Here is a 22,243-nt window from a genome sequence, read left to right on the forward strand (position 1 = left end):
GACAGGCTTCGAGTGTCTAACCCTGGTCCAGGTGGGAGGTCAGGACTTGATAAGGGATGTGGCAGGAGGAATGGAAAGTGTGGATGTTGGATGGATGCTTTGGAAAGAAATCGAGAGGGAGATGTGGGGCCTGGATGCTTCCTGATTAGTGCTGTGGCTGAGGGAGAGGAGGAAAATCAAAGAAAACCAACAAAACTTCTGCCTCAAGAGACTGGTAGAAGGTTGGTGTCATTAGTACAAACAAGGAAGTCAGAGGACTTCATTTGTGGTCTCTGGAGTCTGAAGCGTGGGATAGCCATCTGGTGAATGAAGTTCTCCTGGTAGAGTAGTGTCTGGAGCCACAGGAGAAATGAAAGAATTTGGAGGGGCATGGCGAGGAAGGAGCAAAGACAAGACAAAGACGGGAAAGATTGGAAACATGGTGGTCTAGGGGAGGCCATGAAACAGAGGAACTCTCTTCCAGACCGTGTGTAACCCAGAGCCATGTGAAAAGGGGTCTCTTAGAGAGAAGGGAGAAGCATTATCAAGAGAATTCCAGGTTTCTGCTAATTCCACACGGTGGGGTATTGCATGTGGAACATTGCATTGCGTATTTGAGACCAGCTTAAACTCTTCGTTACTTTTCTTCTAACAACAGAGGTTTACAGCAGACCCCATGGAAGAAGTAAAGCAAATGGGAGCACAGATGGAGTGGGAAAGAAAGGCTTGACAGGGGTGCAGGGAGGGAAAAGGCGAATTTAGAAGGGGGAGAAGGGTGATGGCCGGTGAGACAGGATGAAATTCCTGCAAGCCATGGGCTGTGCTGGGTCTGCCTGGGAGGCAGCTGGAGTCCCCAAGCCCTCATGGAGGGGACTGCGAGTGTAAGGAGAGAAGGGAAAAAGGTCTTTTGAAAATCTGCTGTGAGGAGCCCCTCTGGATTCTCTCTGTCCCTCTGCTAGAAGATGATACTCTCTGCAAGCCAGTCAAAGTTCACTCTGGCAAGGGAACACGGCCCCACACCTGTCTCTCTTTCCTCCTGAGTGATAATCAGGTCTTTCAATTGCCAACCTGAAATTCTCTCTTCCTTCTCGAAGGTGTGGAAATTCAAGTAATCTGATGGGTTAATCCCCGTCCTGTGATTATGGAATCACATCCTTGTGTCCCAACTTTTTAAAAAACCATTCCCTACATCCCATTCTTCCCTGCCTTTAGTCCTAGGAAGCACTGCTCAGGATAAACCATATTAAATAATTTACAATATTTTATCCCAAGCACTGAATAGATCCTCTCTCTCCCCAGACTAAAGACAGTTGTTTAAAATGACTGCAGATGTCAGAATCTCAACCCACATGGGACTGAGAGTCAAGGGCTCAGGATTGTTATGTTTCTCTGTGCTCAAGTGCTATAGAACTCAGACATCAGGTGTTGAAGAAGGAAAACAGTTTTCCCCCCTTTTATAATATAATTACAGTTAGATGTGCATTCAGTGACAGATACCTTATTGTAAATCTCATTTTTCCCCAATTGTTACTGTTATGAGTTGAACTTGTTCCCATACTGCCCACTCCCCTAAAAGATATGTTGAAATCTTAACCCCCAGGACTTCAGATGTGACCTTATTTGGAAGTAGGATCTTTACAGACGTGACCAAATTTAAATGAAGTCATTAGGGTGGGTCCTGATAGCATCACTGACTCAATGGACATCAGTTTGAGCAAGCCCTGGGAGATGGTGAAGGACAGGGAAGCCTGGTTGGTGCAACTGCAGTCCATGGGGTTGCAAAAGAGTCGGACACGACTGCACGACTGAACAACCACCACCACCCAAGATGACTGGTGTCCTTATAAAAAGGGGAAATTTGGATCAAAAGACAGATGCACAGAGGGAAGACAGTGTGAAGACACAATGCGAGAAAGGCCATGTAAGTCAAGTGATGTATTTACTAGTCAAGGAAGGCCAAGGATTGCCAGTGCATGCCAGGAGTTGGAAGACAGGAGGAAAGATCCTTCCCTGGAGCTGTCAGAGAGAGCATGTTCCCTGCAATGCCTGATTTGGGGCTTACAGCCTCCAGCACTGTGAGATGATAAATTTCTGTTGTTTTAAGCTACCCAGTTTTTGGTACAGCCAGCCTTCTGTTTCCAAGACTTTCTATCCGCAGTTTGGTTAAATCCAAAGATGTGAAACCTAGGGATACAGAGGGCCAAATGTGTTTGTTGAACTATATCATTTTATAAGGGACTTGAGCATCCATGGGTTTGAGTATGTGGGGCACTCCTGGAACTCAGCCCCGCTAAGAATGACTGTACTTTATTAGAGCAGCCTAGGAAATTAATACAGTTCCTAAAATAAACATGTTCCAATGAGTAATATATGCTACCACTTCTAGACAGATGATCAAGATTTTTAAAAATCAACTCAAAAGAAACATGACCTCAGAGGTATGTTAATTAATGTCCACCATGCATGTTATGCCAGGCAGTTCACTAGAATAAGAAGGTTATAGTGTCGCTTCACAGAGAAGGCAATGGCACCCCACTCCAGTACTCTTGCCTGGAAAATCCCATGGACAGAGGAGCCTGGTGGGCTTCTGTCTATGGGGTCGCACAGAGTCGGACACGACTGAAGCGACTTTGCAGCAGCAGTAGCAGTGTCGCTTCATTCAGCTCGCCTTAGGAAGAGAAAGGGTCATTCTTTCATCTGTTGCTCCCTGTTTCTCCAATTTTAGGGTCCACATTTAGGGGAAAGTCCCAGTTCCCTGAGTTTGCATAGGCATGGTTGAGAAACTCTTCACCTCCACACCCAGGCAGTGTAAACTAAGTATCTCAAAGCCAACAAAGGATTGTTGTGGGTCCATAGATGCCATTCATGGACATTAGAAGTCACCTTGGTCTCATCTTCTCTGACAAGTGGGACCCTGAGACCCTAAATTACCAACATAACTTGCCAGAGGTCTCATAGAATGTTTTACAACACTTCTTCTGCGCTTTAAAGGTTGTTCAGTTTTAATGTGAACTCAGCTGTGAGTTAAGGATGTGAAAATGAGAACTATTTGAAGAATTAATTCATCCTACCCACTGCTTGACTTTCTGACTGAGCTGGGGTCAGAGTTGAAAAGCAGCAGAATATTTTACATTGGGAAGGGTCACAAAATAAAAACAAACCCATTGGAAAGATCTGTTTAGTTACCCGAAAGAAAACCTCCTAATGGCACATCCACTTTGGAAGACAGTAGACAATTTCTTAAAATGTTAACTGTAAATTTGTCATAAGGCCCAGCAAATCCATTTCCAGATATCTACCCAAGAGAAATGAAGGTATGTCCACACAACAGCTTGCACACCACTATTCATACAACATTATTCGTAATAGTTAAAAGGTGGAAACAACCCAAATATCCATTAGCAGGTCAATGGATAAACAATAGGTGACATTTCCATACAATGGAATACTATTCAGTAATAAAAAAGCAAAATACCGATACATACAGCAACACGGACGGACTTCAGAAACATTACGCAAAGTGCTAAGTGAAAGAAACCAGACACAGAAGACGAAATGTATGATTCCAGATATATGAAATGTCCAGAGAAGTCAACTTTTCAGAGACAGAAAGTAGTGGTTGCCTATGGTGGAAAGTGAAAAAAGATTTAGAGTGACGATGAACTGTACACGGGCAGGGAGGTGATCTTACTGAGATGATGAAAATATTCTAAAACCGGATTGTGATAATGATTGGACAACTTGATAAATTTACTAAAAAATACTGAATCGCATGCTAAAAATGGTTGAAATTTATGCTCAGTAAATTATGCTCAGTAAAGCTGTTTATAAAAAGAGAAAGATGAAATAATATTTAGTCTTTAAAGGGAAAGAAATTCTGATACATGCTGCCTCAAGGGTATTATGCCAAGTAAAGTAAGCCAGTCAATAAAGGACAATTGCTGTATGATTTCACCTACATGAGGTACCTAGAGTAGTCAGATTCCTAGGGACAGAAAGGAGAATGGTGGTTGCCAGGGCCTTTGGGAAGGGACAGTGGGGAATTATTGTTTAATGGGTACAGTTTCAGTTTGGGAAGATGAAGAAGTTCTGGAGACGGACGGTGGTGGTGGTTGTACAGCAATGTGAATGTGCTTAATGCCACAGAATTGCACACTGGAAAAAAGTTAAAACAGTCCATTTTATGTTATATATATTTTATCACACATAGAGAGAGATCACCTGTGTCTCTCTGAGAGACCTGCCAGTGTCTGAAAGATGCAGCAGGTCTGAGAAATCTCATGTATCTTTAGGTCAATGAGCTTAGTCATTCAAAAGGCCATCGGTTTTTAAACTCCCATAGGAGATAGATGGATCCATAATTCTATAACATCACAGAAACTCCAGGCTGTTTGCTGCCAGATAAATCAGGGTTGAGAAAACATCGCGTGCTTTACCGTGGTTCAATAGCCCCATCACTGCGACTTTCCCCTTGTCTTCCCCAAGGCAGCTTCGGTTTCGGTTTTACTAGGTCAGTAGGCTTCTGAGTGTCCGACCTCTGTCTTGTTAACTTTTACAGAAAGCTTTCTGTGGAACGTTACCTCTGAGGCCAGTTGCCAAAACCCAACCATAAGGGTGTCATCCCATGGACCATATCTTAGAGGTTTTTACTTACAAGGTAAGCCAGTGCTCTAAATCAAGTTTTCCTGAGTACTTTTCAATGATAGGGGAAGAAAAGGTGGGAAGGGTTTTTTCCATTTATTTAAAAAGAACATGACATTTGCCATCTAAACCTGTTGAAAAAGCGTTTCCTTTGCATATTCACCCCTGAAGTGAGGTGGACTTATCCCTTGTCCCTTTTCCTTTTTTTTTTTTCATTTTTCTTAGATTCTCATAGGAAATATATCACAAAAGGATCTCAGGACAATTTTTGGGGCACAGAACATTTTACCAATAACCAGCTTTGGCACTTTGCAGGAGTAAAATCCTGTTTTGATACAATACAAGGGACTCTGAGGGGAGGCCTTATTTCTCTCCTTGGTATACCACATGGTGAAACTGAAAAAAAAAAAAGAAAAAAAAAAAACGCAACTAACCTGCTTCCTCCTTTCAGGTTTCTGAGTGCAAGCACTGAGTCAAGAGACAGATGTTGCTTGATTTCTGCATGGGGTGGGGTGCGGTCATGTGGGGGAGCAAAATAAACCTTCCCATCTAGGGCCTTCAGGTTGCGTGCAGCCTCCTTCTATTTCAGGTCCAGAGTACGTAATTGACACAGAGTATCTGTCTATGCCAACCCTGCACCTTCTACAAACACTGACTCTTACTAGTAAATTACTTCTTCCCAGGTCATAATGTCACAGAATGAACTTTCTCATTTTGCATCAAGTAGTGGGGGAAAGACTTGCCTAGGCAGACCAGTTAATAATCAAGTATAGAAGACTGGAGGGAAAAAAAACAAAAAACAAAAACCAACAACAACAACGACTTATTTGTCTTCGGGATCCTTGGTATTAAATCTACCAGTTGGCATCACACACAGAGTCACCGGTGCTTCACTTTGTGGAGTCAGGATGATCTGCGTGTGGATTTACATTCCTGACTGGGGCTGGCATATAAGAGTGGTGGCCGTGAGGCTCCTGGAGGGACACTGGTGGAGTGCCCAGGGACCACAGAATGTAGCAGAGTCAACAAGCTTTGCAACGACTAGTGACTGAGGGAAGGGGGACCCCATGGCTAGGAGAGACAGCAGAGCAAAAGCTTGAGCTAGTTTTCTAGAAAGCCCCAGGCCTTGTTAAGGAATCTTTAAGATAATAACTCTTTTGATTGGCCGTTGGTTTTTTTCCCCTTTTAGAAGTAGCAGTGGTGGTTGGCTGGGAGAGATGTGGAGAGAGCAGGGTAGGAAGGGGGTCAGGAGACACGTGATGGCGCTGATTACAAGTGGGCTTTGTGAGCCGTGGCCAGGGGACACCTGCAGCTCTCCCAGACATGCCTGCCCAGTAGGGGTGGTTTGAATGAGAAAACAGCTTCCAAAAAGATGTAACACAAGAGCATAAAAGGAAAAGAAAATGGTGCATTTGTGAGATGAGGGAATTGTAGAGTTTTATCTCTGATTCTCCTTTAAATAAACCTTTTATTATCTCATATTCTCACCCATAGGTCAGGGCTCACCAGATGACGAGAGAGAGAGGACTCATTACCAGGGCTCCAAGCTGGTGTTTTGCTCAAAAAGGAATTTGCTTTCAAACAGACATGTATTCACTAATCTCTTTTCTTTAAAAAAATAAATAAATAAAACAAACACAAAATCTCTTCCAACTCAGCTGACTAAGTCTGAGTGGGGATGACAGCAGCATTCACTGGCGTGATCCCGCAGAGCAAGCGTCCAGAATGAAAATAAATGTGACTTTTCATATCAGGGCATAGTGTTGCTTTGTTCGTAATTCAATTAAAGAACAGGCATTACAATGCTCTTGTATGACAGAGGAGATAATAAAGAGATTCCACATCTTCCAGGCTGAAATTCAGCTAAACCTGTGCTTGACAGGTTGCAATCAGTTATCTTAAGAGAGCCAGAGTGGACAGTCCTTGGTGTCCAAAGAGCTATACTTTGGGGAGTGAGGAGAAGCAAAAGAAAAAAAATCCCCATGCCTTATATGGTCAACCAGGTTCCTGCTGCTGCTGCTGCTGCTAAGTCGCTTCAGTCGTGTCCGACTCTGTGCGACCCCATAGACAGAAGCCCACCAGGCTCCCCCTTCCCTGGGATTCTCCAGGCAAGAACACTGGAGTGGGTTGCCATTTCCTTCTCCAATGCATGAAAGTGAAAAGTGAAAGGGAAGTTGCTCAGTCGTGTCCGACCCTCAGCGACCCCATGGACTGCAGCCCACCAGGCTCCTCCGTCCATGGAATCTTCCAGGCAAGAGTACTGGAGTGGGGTGCCATTGCCTTCTCCGGGTCAACCAGCTTAGCCCAGATCTATTCCAGATGGTTATTTCTCATATTTGTTGACATTTTTCATAGCTAATCAAGCCTTGATAAATACCGATAGTATGATCATATATGTAAGATATCACTCATCTGTCAATCTATCTATCTGTCTCTCCCTATTAAAATGCTCAGTCACCCAATAAGGTCATCCACTTAAAACTGATTTTAGCAGGACCTGGAAGGAATTAAGTGAGGTGTCATCATCGTCACTTTTGGAAAACCTTCCCTGACTGTGGAAGCTGAGTTAGATGTCCCTTCTTGGCTTCAATTTCCTTGTCTGTAAAACACAATTAGTGATATCTTCCCCAAAAGGTTGTTTTGAAAATTAAATAAGCTAAGTTATGTGAAATGCCTAGTTGAGAACCTGGTGTCTCAGTTCATTCAGGTTGCTATCACAAAGTACCATAGACCAGTGACTTGTAAATATTTCTCACTGTTCTGAAGACTGGGAAATCCATGAGCAAGAAACCAGCAGATCCATGGTCTGGTGAGAGCCCACTTCCTGGGTCATAGAAGGCTGTCTCTTTGCTGTAGCCTCACATGGTGGAAGGGGTAAAGGAGCTCTCCGGGGTTCTGTTTATAAAGGCAATAATTCCTGCTCATGAGGGCTCCACTTTCATGACCTCATCATCCCCTCAAAGCCCCCATCTCCTAGTACTATCACTTTGTGGGTTAGGTTTTAATACATGAATTTTGGGGGGACCCAAACAATCAACCTATAGCACCTGGCATACACTCTCAGTAACTGATGGGTAATATTAGAGCATGTACGTGTGTGTGTGTGAAGTCACTTCAGTTGTATCCAACTCTTTGCAACCCTATGGACCATAGCCCACCAGGCTCCTCTGTCCATGGGTTTCTCCAGGCAAGGATACTGGAGTGGGTTGCCATGCCCTTCTCCAGAGGATCTTTCCAACCCAGGGATCGAACCTGCGTCTCTTATGTCTCCGACATTGGCAGGCAGGTTCTTTACCACTAGCGCCACCTGGGAAGTCCATCAGAAGCTACATCCATTCATTTATCCATTTGGCACTTTGTTTGAGGGCACCCCCTATGCTAAACTCTAAGCAAGGCCTTGATGATGTAGCACTGAGCCAAACAGACCTGCTTCCTGACTTTCTGAATCAGACAGTATAAATGGAGGGGAGGAAGGGAGGTGATGACAGAGTGAAACAGGATCATGTACTTATATTGTGACAGGTACTCCAAAGGGACCATGCTTTGTAAGTTCCCAGTGCAGGAAAATGCTATCATCTAGGAAGTAAAACAAGTCTTCCTTTTGAATTGACAACGTTGCTGAGTTTGCAAAGATAAATGTGGATGTGGGAGGTGGGACATGAGACAGAAGCAGGATGTGGGAAAGGATGTCTGTTCTGTTGTGGTTTAATTTCATACTCTTGGAGGAGCAGGAGATGTGCTGGTGTGAACTTAGCAGAGTAAGTTCCTCCAGTGCCTTTTCTGGCATCAGTTGCCATCCTCTGGTGTCTCAGGGATGGGTATGGAGGGGACACAGACAATGCAAGGGAGAGATGGTTTAGGGGTCTGTGAGGAAGCCACGTGGGTGGGGATTATGGAGGCAAATAGGAAGGATCCAAGGCGATCATGGAGTTAACACAAAGAGCCGCAGACTGAGGGGCAGTGGAGCTCCGTCTTGGCCCCAGCTAGCAGTCCTAGTTTACAGATGAGAAAACTGAACTTCAAGAAGGTTGTGTATTTACCCAGGAAATAACACCTGGTAGGTGGTAAAGTGAAGTGAAAGTTGCTCAGTCATGTCCAGCTCTATGCAACCCCATGGACTGGAGCCCATCAGGCTCCTCTGTCCCGTGGTTTTCCAGGCAAGAGTACTGGAGTGGATAGCCATTCCCTTCTCCAGATCTTCCCAACCCAGGGATAGAACCCTGGTCTCCCACACTGCAGGAAGATTCTTTACTGTCTGAGCCACGAAGACTCAGACTAAAATCCAGACCTTTTTATTCCAGGTCTCTTGCCTATACCACAAATGGAAGGATTTGAAGAAATAATTGCTGAGGTCCCTTCTGTATCTTAATTTCACTATTATGAATGATCTTCACAGTACCTCTTTAATAATAAAAAGGAAAAGAAAGCAAAGAAGGAAAGGTAAGGTAAATAAGGATGGAAGGAAGGAAAGAGAGAGAGAAGCAATAAAGACACACAGAGATAGAAAAAAGAAAAAAAGGATAAGAGAAAAGAAAAAAAAAATCATAAATTTTATCTGTGACTTTTCTACTTTGGAGCATGTCCAACTTAATCATTTAAAGAGCCGTTAAAATCCACATCAGAGTGCTCACCAGTTGAATATTCCAGCCCTCTGTCAGGGCACTCACTAGAAGAGAAGCTAGACGTCCCTGCTATATTATCATAATGGTTGTTCCAGCCAGTGCTTGGTTATCGGTGCCAAATGTGGGGCAAGCCGTGGAGGCACGAACCCCTGAGATAGTTCATCACGGTTCTGACTCATTACTTCCAATATCCTCGAAGCGCCAAAAGCAGCCAGGGTGGAGGTTTCTGCTGTGTTTCATTTCGTTAACCGCTTCTGCGTATTGTGTTGAGCCTGTAGGTTCAGAAAGGAAACATAACACATGGCAAAGAAACAGTTTTCTTTGCACTGGAGCAGAGAGCAAGTTAATCACCTGGCCAATATTAGCGTCTTGAGTGTAGGTGATGCCTTGTCCTTTTATTTTTTTAATTGGAGGATAATTACTTTATGTTGGGATGGTTTCTGCCATACATCAGTGTGAATCGGTCACAGGTATACATGTCCTATGTTTATTTCTGTTTCTCTGTTAGAAGAAAGGAATCATGATAAAAGTTGTGCTTTATGGTTCTAATGGAATTTAAGTATTTTTTAAAATGTTATGCCAGTTATTATATACACATCCATAGGTATGCATGTATCCCCTCCATTCTGAACACCCCTCCCACATCCATCCCCACCCTCTTTGTCCTTTTATTTTTGGCAGCAAACCTCCTTTTGGCTAGTCTTGGTAGAAGGCAAATATGCTTCTCCTTAAAACCTTTTCGGCATTTCCCTTTCCCGAAGCCACGGCGACCAGACACTGCTCTTCAGGCCAATGTCTGCCTCACTGCCCTCCCCTGTCACCCACACGCACACTTTTTCGTTTATACTTTTATAAAAAATTTGGATGCGTTTCCCGTTAAATACAAAATCAAGGGCCCCAAGTTGTTTATTTCTGTTTCTCTGTTAGAAGAAAGGAGTCATGATAAAAATTGTGCTTTGCGGTTGTAATGGAATTTAAATATTTTTTGAATGCTATGCCAGCTATTCTATTCTGTTTATTATTTATTTTTCGGCCGTGCTGTGCTACACTTGGGGTCTCAGTTTCCCAACCAGGGGCTGAACCCATGTCCCTGCAGTGGAAGCGTGGCATCTTAACCACTGGACTGTCAGGGAAGTCTGAATTTAAATATTTTTTAAACAAAATGTTGATAAGAGTTATCTATCTCTTCCTCACAAAAAAAAAAAAAAAAACCCTCATTTTATAAAACAAATGTTTAAAAAAGTTGAATCTTCCCCCCCCCCCCGCCCCACTGGGTATAGAGACTCAGGAATGACATCGAAACTTGTTGTTTGTAATACATAGCAACAGCTCCCAGGCTCACTGTGGTGTAGAAAGAGCAAGCTAATAACTAAAGTTGAGATATTCTGATGTGATACTACATACAAAAATAAATTGTCTCTAAAAACAGCATGTTAATAGTGCACTTATTTTTAACCAAAGTTACACTAAAACAGAAGGATCTTCTCACACTTATCCCAAATTCCATCATATAAGTATTTCCAAGTGCTGGAGGAATATCTAGAAATGTACAGATCAGAAAGTATAGTGGATTTATAAAATAGTTGAGAGAAAACGAGGTCAGTTCTTACTAGAATACAAACTACTTCAAAGGAAACTGAACACCTTTTTTAAGGAGGAGGAGACTGTCTTTCGGGTACTAGGTTATCAGAATATGGTTCTATTCAGAAATGTTATCTGTGTGTCATGGAATCCCCAGTCTAAGATATGACTCAAGACTGGGTACGTTGGGTCATGTCAGTTATGTTGGTGGGGAGTAACCTCCTTTACCCTAGAAAAGATACAGTTTTAAGAAGAGGCATTATTGCCATTTGTGATGCTAACCCCTTGTTCAGAATACAGACATATCCCTAGTTCCTCTTAATAACCTATAATGTGCGTATAGACTGTGCATTTATATTCACATTTTTGAATACACACACACACACACACACCACACACACACACAGTCTGTATCCTTCAAGGTTAGCAAATTATGTACAGTTTCCAACTACTTTGCGAAGTAAAATTTTATTTTACTTTCTCCAAATGCCGTCATTTTCTGTCTCCAAAGCGTGACCCTAGGTCCCCTTTGGGCTTCAGGGAAGCTATTCATATTCTTTCACTACTCTTGGAAGTTTTCCTTAAATATCTCTCTATCTCCCCCTAAGATTCAGTACACAAATTTATCTTAGACACACTCCCTTAAATCTGTCATCATTGACAGAATGTGTTTACCCTTCCAATGAATTTTTCCTTCCATATTTTCTTTTCTAATCAGTTCTACCTATAAAGCTCTTTCTCACCCCATCCCCACTATCTACATTCTATTCATTCTCCAAGTTAATTTTTAGGTCATTCCCCCACTCCCCCCACCATGCCCTTTCTCTCTTAATCCAGTCTACTTGCAACTCCTATACCTTTCCTATTGTTCCCCTTTCATGCTCCTTCATTGTTCTTAATTATTTTAGAGTTTTCTCTCTTGCTCTTGCCTCAACAGTGAGAGATTAAAACCCAGATACCCTGATTTACACTTGCTTTGTACCCTCTCTTAACCTGTATGAATAAGCTTTGCATCTAAGAAGAACCATAAACCATATTTTAGAGTCTTTGATGGTTTCCCTGTCAATGTTTGTCAAAAAAAATTTAGTCTGTCTGTCCTCTTACCTAGTTTATTCTCCACCTGGATCACTTTTGTTACATCTATACACACAAGGGCACCTATGATAACCATGGACACTGGTTGTCTCAATATGGAGAAGTGGAAACGGAATTCAGAGGATTCAGTGGATTATCATGCTGGCAGATGAAGAACTTGCAGCATCTACAGACTTCATGCAGGTGTTTGACTAAAAATATTATGGTATTTTTGGGTGAAAGGGAAGTAAGTTGTGTTGAGTCTGAGCCATATCTGGATCCTAGAAGCGGTTGTTACTTATTTTGAATTAACTCACTGGCCTTCTGGATTCTATATACTATATACTAGACTGATCTGATCTGATCTGATCTGATACAGTCTCACAAGCTTGTCCTGTCACAAGCAACAGGACTGATCTTCATGGTGCTGATGCAGTCTGAGTTCTCTGCCCTGGTCAAACCCTCCATGCATACCCAGGTCTCATCACCACTTTTCTGAGCCAGGGACCTCATCTTTTCCTTATGTAATTTCTATCATTACAAGCTGAAGGGAAGCCTTGTTATGTGTCAGTACAATCTTAGCCTCATTGCAACTTCGGGTGGTGGCATGCTGGGCAGAGCTAAATTCTAGCAGAGCCAAGAGCCTGGACACTGTTGATAAGAAACAGCTTAAAAGACTGGAAGCTGTATCACCCAGAAAAGAGGATGTGATGCAGAGAGGGAGCAATAGGATTCTATTTTTATCTATACGAGTTGGGAGGTGATGTGGAAGTGGGGCTTTGCTTATATGAAAGCTATGACTAGTGAGGTTAACTTATACGGAGGCTCTCTACATTTAAAAATGGAAGGAACTGCTTTGTAACTGGTGAGCACACTCTTAACACTTGTCAGATTTAAGGACTTGTGTTCAGATGATTAATCGAGTTATAATGAAAGAGATGCCTGTATTACATGAAACTAGAGAGACACAAATCAATTGCAAATCCAGCCTTCTTTTAATCTATGATGGTTTCCAATTTACTTAAGCCTTTCAAGAGATACAGCACCTAGAAAACAAGTAAGATTTTGGTTTCATCTGTACAGATGAAAAGCTTTTATGCAAGCTTTTGGGAGGCGGAGAATGGAAAGGGGGAAGGTTTGTCCAATATCAATCTGGATGGTTTTGTTTTAGTAGGTCCATCTTGAAAACAACTGTCTTTCACAAGGCGGTACAAATTTTGTTCCCTCCTTCACAACTGGGACATAACTCAGCACATTCCCCCTTCACTATTCATGGGGGATTGGTTCCAGGACCCCCACAGATACGAAAATCCATAGATGCTCAAGTCTTCTATGTAAAACCCAGTACTACTGTCAGCCTTCTGTATTCATGTGTCCTGCATTTGTGAATTCAGCCAACCTTGGTTGAATTTTGACTATAAGTACACCAGGATTTCAGGCATTCTAAAACCTTCAAAAGTTTGAAAAATAATGTTTGGTTGCTTTTCCATGTTAATTGACAGTGACTTGGAGTACCAAATAATTATGTCTCTAGCCTTATCTGAAAAATGAGAGTGCTAATGGTACCTTCCTCATAGAGCTGTTTTTAACAGAAAATGAAACAATACTTGGAAAGCACCTAGCACAGTGTGGACGTGGGAAGTTTCAGCCATTGTGAGGAATATACAGTTGGCCCTTGAATGTACAGGTTTAAACAGCACTGGTCCACTTTTATGTGAACTTTTTTCCATAAATATATTGGAAAAATTTTTGGAGATTTGCAACAATTTGAAAAAACTTGTAGATGAACCATGTAGCCCAGTGAAATGAAGAAAAGAAAGTGAAGTCACTCAGTCATGTCTGACTCTTGCAACCCTCATGGACTGTAGGCTACCAGGCTCCTCAGTCCATGGAAATTTTCCAGGCAAGAGTACTGGAATAGGTTGCCATTTCCTTCTCCAGGGGATCTTCTTGACCCAGGAATTGAACCTGGGTCTCCTGCATTGCAGGCAGATGCTTTACTGTCTGAGCCACCAGGGAAGCACTATGTAGCCTAGAAATATCGATAAATATGATACAGTATTGTAAGTATTGTGTGTAAATACTCTTCCTTTGAGGGATTTTCTTAACATTTCAAGATATAATAGTTCTATCACTCCCAAAATTTCCCTCATGCCCCTTTGTGACCATTCTGTCATCTCTCAGTTCAGTTCAGTTCAGTTCAGTCACTCAGTGATGTCTGACTCTTTGCGATCACATGAATTGCAGCACGCCAGGCCTCCCTGTCCATCACCAGCTCCCAGAGTTCACCCAAACTCATGTCCATTGAGTTGGTGATGCCATTCAGCCATCTCATCCTCTGTCGTCCCCTTTTCCTCCTGCCCCCAATCCCTCCCAGCATATCAGACTCTTTTCCAATGAGTCAACTCTTCACATGAGGTGGCCAAAGTATTGGAGTTTCAGCTTTAGCATCAGTCCTTCCAATGAACACCCAGGACTGATCTCCTTTAGAATGGACTGCTTGGATCTCCTTGCAGTCCAAGGGACTCTCAAGAGTCTTCTCCAACACCACAGTTCAAAGGCATCAATTCTTTGGTGCTCAGCTTTCTTCACAGTCCAACTCTCACATCCATACATGACCACTGGAAAAACCATAGCCTTGACTAGACGGACTTTGTTGGCAAAGTAACGTCTCTGCTTTTGAATATGCTATCTAGGTTGGTCATAACTTTCCTTCCAAGGGGTAAGCGCCTTCTAATTTCATGGCTGCAATCACCATCTGCAGTGATTTTGGAGCCCCCAGAAATAAAGTCTGGCACTGTTACCACTGTTGCCCCATCTATTTCCTATGAAGTGATGGGACCAGGTGCCATGATCTTCGTTTTCTGAATGTTAAGCTTTAAGCCAACTTTTTCACTCTCCTCTTTCACTTTCATCAAGAGGCTTTTTAGTTCCTCTTCACTTTCTGCCATAAGGGTGGTGTCATCTGCATATCTGAGGTTATTGATATTTCTCCCGGCAATCTTGATTCCAGCTTGTGCTTCTACCAGCCCAGCGTTTCTCATGATGTACTCTGCATGTAAGTTAAATAAGCAGGGTGACAACATACAGCCTTGACGTACTCCTTTTCCTATTTGGACCCAGTCTGTTGTTCCATGTCCAGTTCTAACTGTTGCTTCCTGATCTGCATATAGGTTTCTCAAGAGGCAGGTCAGGTCGTCTGGTATTCCCATCTCTTCCAGAATTTCCCGCAGTTTATTGTGATCCACACAGTCAAAGGCTTTGGCATAGTCAATAAAGCAGAAATAGATGTTTTTCTGGAACTCTCTTGCTTTTTCCATGATCCAGCGGATGTTGGCAATTTGATCTCTGGTTCCTCTGCCTTTTCTAAAACCAGCTTGAACATCAGGAAGTTCACAGTTCACGTATTGCTGAAGTGTGGCTTGGAGAATTTTGAGCATTACTTTACTAGCGTGTAAGATGAGGGCAATTGTGCAGTAGTTTGAGCATTCTTTGGCATTGCCTTTCTTTGGGATTGGAATGAAAACTGACCTTTTCCAGTCCTGTGGCCACTGCTGAGTTTTCCAAATTTGCTGGCATATTGAGTAAAGCACTTTCACAGCATCATCTTTCAGGATTTGAAATAGCTCAATTGGAATTCCGTCACCTCCACTGGTTTTGTTTGTAGTGATGCTTTCTAAGGCCCATTTGACTTCACATTCCAGGATGTCTGGCTCTAGGTGAGTGGTCACACCATCGTGATTATCTGGGTCATGAACATCTTTTTTGTAGTTCTTCTGTGCATTCTTGCCACCTCTTCTTGATATCTTCTGCTTCTGTTAGGTCCATACCATTTCTGCCCTTTATCGAGCCTATCTTTGCATGAAATGTCCCCTTGGTATCTCTAATTTTCTTGAAGAGATCTCTAGTCTTTCCCATTCTGTTGTTTGCCTCTATTTCTTTGCACTGATCACTAAGGAAGGCTTTCTTATCTCTCCTTGCTATTCTTTGGAACTCTGCATTCAGATGTTTATATCTTTTCTTTTCTCCTTTGCTTTTCGCTTCTCTTCTTTTCACAGCTATTTGTAAGGCCTCCCCAGACAGCCATTTTCCTTTTCTGCATTTCTTTTTCATGGGGATGGTCTTGATCCCTGTCTCCTGTACAGTGTCACGAACCTCCGTCCATAGTTCATCAGGCACTCTATCTATCAGATCTTGTCCCTTAAATCTATTTCTCACTTATACTGCATAATCATAAGGGATTTGATTTAGGTCATACCTGAATGGTCTAGTGGTTTTCCCTACTTTCTTCAAATTCAGTCTGAATTTGGCAATAAGGAGTTCATGATCTGAGCCACAGTCAGCTCCCGGTCTTGTTTTTGCTGGTTGTATAGAGCTTCTCCATCTTTGGCTGCAAAGAATATAATCAATCTGATTTTGGTGTTGACCATCTGGTGATGTCCATGTCTGGAGTCTTCTCTTGTGCTATTGGAAGAGGGTGTTTGCTATGACCAGTGCTTTCTCTTGGCAAAACTCTATTAGCCTTTGCCCTGCTTCATTCCATATTCCAAGGCCAAATTTGCCTGTTACCCCAGGTGTTTCTTGACTTCCTACTTTTGCATTCCAGTCCCCTATAATGAAAAGGACATCTTTTTTGACATCTGTCATCTCTATCCCCTGGCAATCACTGGTCTAATTTCTGTCCCTATCATGTTGCCTTTTCCAGAAAATTATTTTAAACTTATAAAGTGGGGGTTCCCTCATAGCTCAGTTGGTAAAGAATCTGCCTGCAATACAGGAGACCTGGGTTTGATTCCTGTGTCAGGAAGATCCCCTGGAGAAGGAAATGGCAACCCACTCCAGTATTCTTGCCTGGAGAATCTCATGGACAGAGGAGCCTGGTGGGCTACAGTCCATGGGGTCACAAGAGTTAGACACAACTTAACAACTAAACCACCACCACCATAAAAGATGTCACATTTTGAATCTGGCTTCTTTCATCTAGCATAATGCTTTTGATATTCATCCATGTTGCTCCATATAGTGATATGTTCTTTTTTATTGCTGAATAGTATTCCATTATATGGATATACCACATTTGATGACCCACTCATCAATTGATGGAGATTTCATTTCTTTCTGAGTTTTGGTGATTTTGAATAAAAATTCACTTTGAAAGTTTTTTTTTTAACCTTTAATCATCTCTGGTATTTAGTTATCCAAGCTATTTATTGATTGATTGATTTTTAGCCATGCCATATGGCATGTGGGTTCTGAATAAGAATCAAACCCTCACCCCCTGCATTGGAACTCCTGAGTTCCAGGGAACTGGAATTCCCCCACCAGGGAAGTCCTCTGTATTTTTAATTTGATTTGATATTAAGGGATTATCTTTTGCCATTTCAACTGAAGCATTCATTCTGAAATATAATGGTAACTAGGGCAGGCTGCTCATGGCAACTTAGCATGCTGGTACTGCTGCTAAGTCACTTCAGTCATGTCTGACTCTGTGCGACCCTATAGACGGGAGCCCACCAGGCTCCCCCGTCCCTGGGATTCTCCAGGCAAGAACACTGGAGTGGGTTGCCATTTCCTTCTCCAATGCATGAACGTGAAAAGTGAAAGGGAAATTGCTCAGTTGTGTCCGACCCTCAGTGACCCCATGGACTGCAGCCTTCCAGGCTCCTCCATCCATGGGATTTTCCAGGCAAGAGTACTGGAGTGGGGTGCCATTGCCTTCTCTGCAACTTAGCATAGATACTCCAAAAGGTAGCCTTTTTCCTGTACTTGTCATTCTAGGCCTTTGACTTACCATGTGGAGAAAACACCACTTCTGTGTATTTGAACAGGCAAGTATCCTGCTCTCAGAATGAAGGGACTCAGAAGGTCGTGGCTGTAGCTGCCTGAGATCCAGTCATTTCCCTTTTGCAATAAGGCTATGATGTAAATAATCATATGTGAATAGGTTTTCAACATTACCCGTGGGAAATTAGGAGCTGAACTTCAATTCTTCAAACTCTGTTCCATTTTGAAAATTACTTATCTGAGGAGTAAGAAGAAAAAGTACATATAAAGACATCAAGGGTCTAAGATAGGTGAGTGCTGATTTATTATACAGTGTATTCACTTAAAATGAAATTTGTCTTTTAGATTCATTTGCCTCAGGCATCACAGTGTTGCAACACACCACGGTATCACATTGCAAAACTCTGACTGTTAAAAACGTCTTTTTCTGTGTCACCTTCTTTTCCCAGACAAAAAGGAGACGGGGGGAAGAGGAGATAAGGAAGGAAAAGGGAGTAAGGGGTGAGAAGAAGGAAGTAGAAACCTTGGGTAGCCTTTGATGTTAGAATTTCAAAAGGTGTTTCCAAAATCAACTCACTTGACACTACCTGACTGTCAGGATCAGGGAAACAAGGCAGGAACCCGAATGGGTTTTTGCAGAGAACCACTGGGCAATGGTGAATTTCATGTGTCAACTTGGCTGGGCCATGGGCACCTGGATATTTGGTTCAACGTTATTCTGGACGTTTCTGGTGAAAGTGTTTTTTGGAGGAGATAAACATTTAAATTGGTAAATTTCCATAATAGGAGTGGGCCTCATCTAGTCAGTTGAAGAGCTGAATAGAACAAATATTTGACCTCTGGAGCAAGAGGGAATTCTGCCAGTCCACTGCCTTGGGACTTGAATTGCAATTCTTTGTTGGGTCTCCAGACTGTCAGCCTACCCTGCCAACTTGGGATTTATCAAATGTCCATGATTACATGAACTAATTTTTAAAAATAAATAGATATAGATGTATAGATACATTCACACATCCTCTTGATTCTATTTCTCCAAAGAACCTTTACAGATTTGTGTAAGTCAGTGGCAGAATGAGAAGAGTCATCTGGATGGAGACAGGAGAGTCCAGTGGGTTAATGGTAGAGGCCCTGGAGCCAATTAACCAACTTCAAATCAAGGCTCTGCCATTCATTAACTGGGCTTCTCAGTGGTGCTAGTGGTAAAGAACCCACATGCCAGTGTAAGAAATTTAAGAGACCTGAGTTCAATCCCTAGGTTGGGAAGATCCCCTGGGGGAGGGTATGGCAACCCACTCCACTATTCTTGCCTGGAGAATCTGCATGGACAGAGGAGCCTGGCGGGCTGCAGTCCAGAGGGTCACAACGAGTCAGACATGACTAAAGCAACTGAACACACAATCATTAGCTGTTTGCTCAGTCTCCTTATCTGGGGAGCAATTCTACCTACCATAGCTCTGAGTATGAAGGGGTCAGGGCTCTGGAAACTCAGCTGCGATTATCATTTCAATTAATATCTGAGTTCTACTGGCACCTGTTTTCTGGATCTGCTCCCCTACTCCAGTGGCAGAGTTGAATAAGACACTGTGTGGCCTGCAGGGCTGAAAATGTTTACTATCCTGCCCGTTCTTGAAAAAGTGTACTGACCTCTGAAGTACGATATGGGAAAATCTGACAGAAATACTTCACAAGTAATTTGACTAGATGATGTTCTTTTTAAATTAGGAACACATTCTTGCAAATCTTGAAGCTGGTCGTTTTATATTTGATTCAGACAATCTTGTTAAGTCTGTGCCGTGCAGTTTATCATGTTTGAGCAGAAATTAGTCATCCTTATGTTTTCTTGAGTAGGCTCCTTCTGAATCTGTTAAAAGTGCCAATATCATGAGTAGCAGACTTCTCAAAGATTTCATTTTTGATTAGTTTGGGAATTAGTAATTTGGCCTAACCACCTTAGAGAAAAGGACAGAAATAATTACTTTAAAACGTGGAACATTAGCTGGGTTTGGGAGTGACAAGGTAAGGAATTCTGTTGGGATTATCTCATCTGAATGAGTGTCAGTCAAGGCACGCCAAGAACATTTCTCTTAAGAGCAAAAGGATATGTGTCTAGGGTGGCTGGTACACTCATTTACTAAATGATGGATAGCTATAGATATAGACATGCATCCCCACATATGTCACAAATACACATAAGCACATGTATGTATTTCAGGCACACCAATCTTCTTCCTGTTGAGACTTACTTTGTTATAGTTTTTCTATTGCTTCCAAGAGACGGAGGTAGCCCTGTCTTCATTCTGTACCTCTTTTGATCCTAGGCTATGTTAGACTGACTGCAGTGGTGACCACACTGGTGATGTCAAAATAGGTTGCATTCAGCCTTGCAGGTCCTCCTCACAGACAATTTCCCATCACCCTTCATTATCACTATGCTCACTTCTCTTTAAATTTCTTCCCAGGGCAAATGCCTAAGCAGTGACTGGGAGAATCTTCCACTGCTTGGAGAATGATATCATAAGAAAGAGTCAAGGGGTATCCATCTACCCAAGAAGGGTACCTGCCACAGGTTGTGATAAGAACAGGGTGATAGGGATGGGGAAGACTAGTTATCCTGACATAAGGGGTGTTTCCTGGCAGATGTGATTTCTGATTAGAATCTTAAAAGGTGAGCAATGGCTATTTCCAAGAAAGTAAAGAAGAACATCAAGGAAGAGAAGGAAAGAGTTTGAGCAAAAGGGTGCAAATGGTCAGAAGTCCCTGGCAGGCACTGGTCATCAGCTCTATAAAACACAGCCATCCCCGCCCCCACGCCCTCCCCCACTGCCACTCCCCTTTAAATTCCTGCCTCTCTCTACTGCTCACTGCCACCCTGGATGTTTCCAGGGGAAGGTGAATGAAATCAACACTGTAATTGAGGAAGTGAGTGCCTTCTGACCTCTGGTCTCTGTTAAACCCTAACCTCTCTGTCTGTTTCTCCCTCTGTAATAGTCTCATATTAGGAAGCACCACTACCAGTTCACTCCTCCACACACCTTGCATGGCAGGCTTGCTTCCATGTTAGCTTTTCCACAGAATACTCTTTATCTGGATTAAATGAGAGGCTTGATCTGCCAGGGGCTTCCCTGGTGGCTCAGAGGGTAAAGCATCTGCCTGCAATGCAGGAGACCCGGGTTTGATCCCTGGGTCAGGAAGATCTGCTGGAGTCAGCCCACTCCAGTACTCTTGCCTGGAAAATCCCATGGATGGAGAAGCCTGATAGGCTATAGTCCATGGTGTCACAAAGAGTCTGACACGACTGAGGAACTTCACTTTCATTTTCACTTTTGATCTGCCAATAATGCTGTTTAACCAAAGAACTATCTTTGGTAATAAAGACTTTCCTTATTTATTGAAACTATTGTAACGCTGAAGAAGCTGAAGTTGAACGGTTCTATAAAGACCTATAAGACCTTTTAGAACTAACACCCAAAAAAGATGTCCTTTTCATTATAGGGGACTGGAATGAAAAAGTAGGAACTCAAGAAACACCCGGGGTAACAGGGAAATTTGGCCTTGGAATATGGAATGAAGCAGGGCAAAGGCTAATAGAGTTTTGCCAAGAGAAGGCAATGGTCATAGCAAACACCCTCTTCCAACAACACAAGAGAAGACTCTAGACATGGACATCACCAGATGGTCAACGCCAAAATCAAATTGATTATATTCTTTGCAGCCAAAGATGGAGAAGCTCTATACAGTCAGCAAAAACAAGACCAGGAGCCGACTGTGGCTCAGATCATGAACTCCTTATTGCCAAATTCAGACTGAAATTGAAGAAAATAGGGGAAACGACTAGACCATTCAGGTATGACCTAAATCAAATCCCATATGATTATACAGTGACAGTGAGAAATAGATTTAAGGGACAAGATCTGATAGATAGAGTGCCTGATGAACTATGGACGGAGGTTCGTGACACTGTACAGGAGACAGGGATCAAGACCATCCCCATGCAAAAGAAATGCAGAAAAGGAAAATGGCTGTCTGGGGAGGCCTTACAAATAGCTGTGAAAAGAAGAGAAGCGAAAAGCAAAGGAGAAAAGAAAAGATATAAACATCTGAATGCAGAGTTCCAAAGAATAGCAAGGAGAGATAAGAAAGCCTTCCTTAGTGATCAATGCAAAGAAATAGAGGCAAACAACAGAATGGGAAAGACTAGAGATCTCTTCAAGAAAATTAGAGATACCAAGGGGACATTTCATGCAAAGATGGGCTCGATAAAGGGCAGAAATGGTATGGACCTAACAGAAGCAGAAGATATCAAGAAGAGGTGGCAAGAATGCACAGAAAAACTGTACAAAAAAGATCTTCATGACCCAGATAATCACGATGGTGTGATCACTCACCTAGAGCCAGACATCCTGGAATGTGAAGTCAAGTGGGCCTTAGAAAGCATCACTACAAACAAAACCAGTGGAGGTGATGGAATTCCAGTTGAACTATTTCAAATCTTGGAAGATGATGCTGTGAAAGTGCCACACTCAATATGCCAGCAAATTTGGAAAACTCAGCAGTGGCCACAG

At 42.6% G+C, this 22,243-nt stretch overlaps 1 long non-coding RNA gene across 1 annotated transcript in view; it reads left to right on the forward strand.

Annotated features, from left to right (window-relative positions):
• The window catches only part of LOC113885045, a 53,870-nt gene that overhangs the window by 3,652 nt on the left and 27,975 nt on the right, over positions 1–22,243 (forward strand). The window contains exon 2 of the long non-coding RNA XR_003509115.1: positions 4,538–4,636. This is a non-coding gene — a long non-coding RNA (uncharacterized LOC113885045). The remainder of the gene's footprint in view (positions 1–4,537; positions 4,637–22,243) is intronic.

Source organism: Bos indicus x Bos taurus, chromosome 27, assembly GCF_003369695.1.
Source record: "Bos indicus x Bos taurus breed Angus x Brahman F1 hybrid chromosome 27, Bos_hybrid_MaternalHap_v2.0, whole genome shotgun sequence".
NCBI classification, from domain to species: Eukaryota; Metazoa; Chordata; class Mammalia; order Artiodactyla; family Bovidae; genus Bos; species Bos indicus x Bos taurus.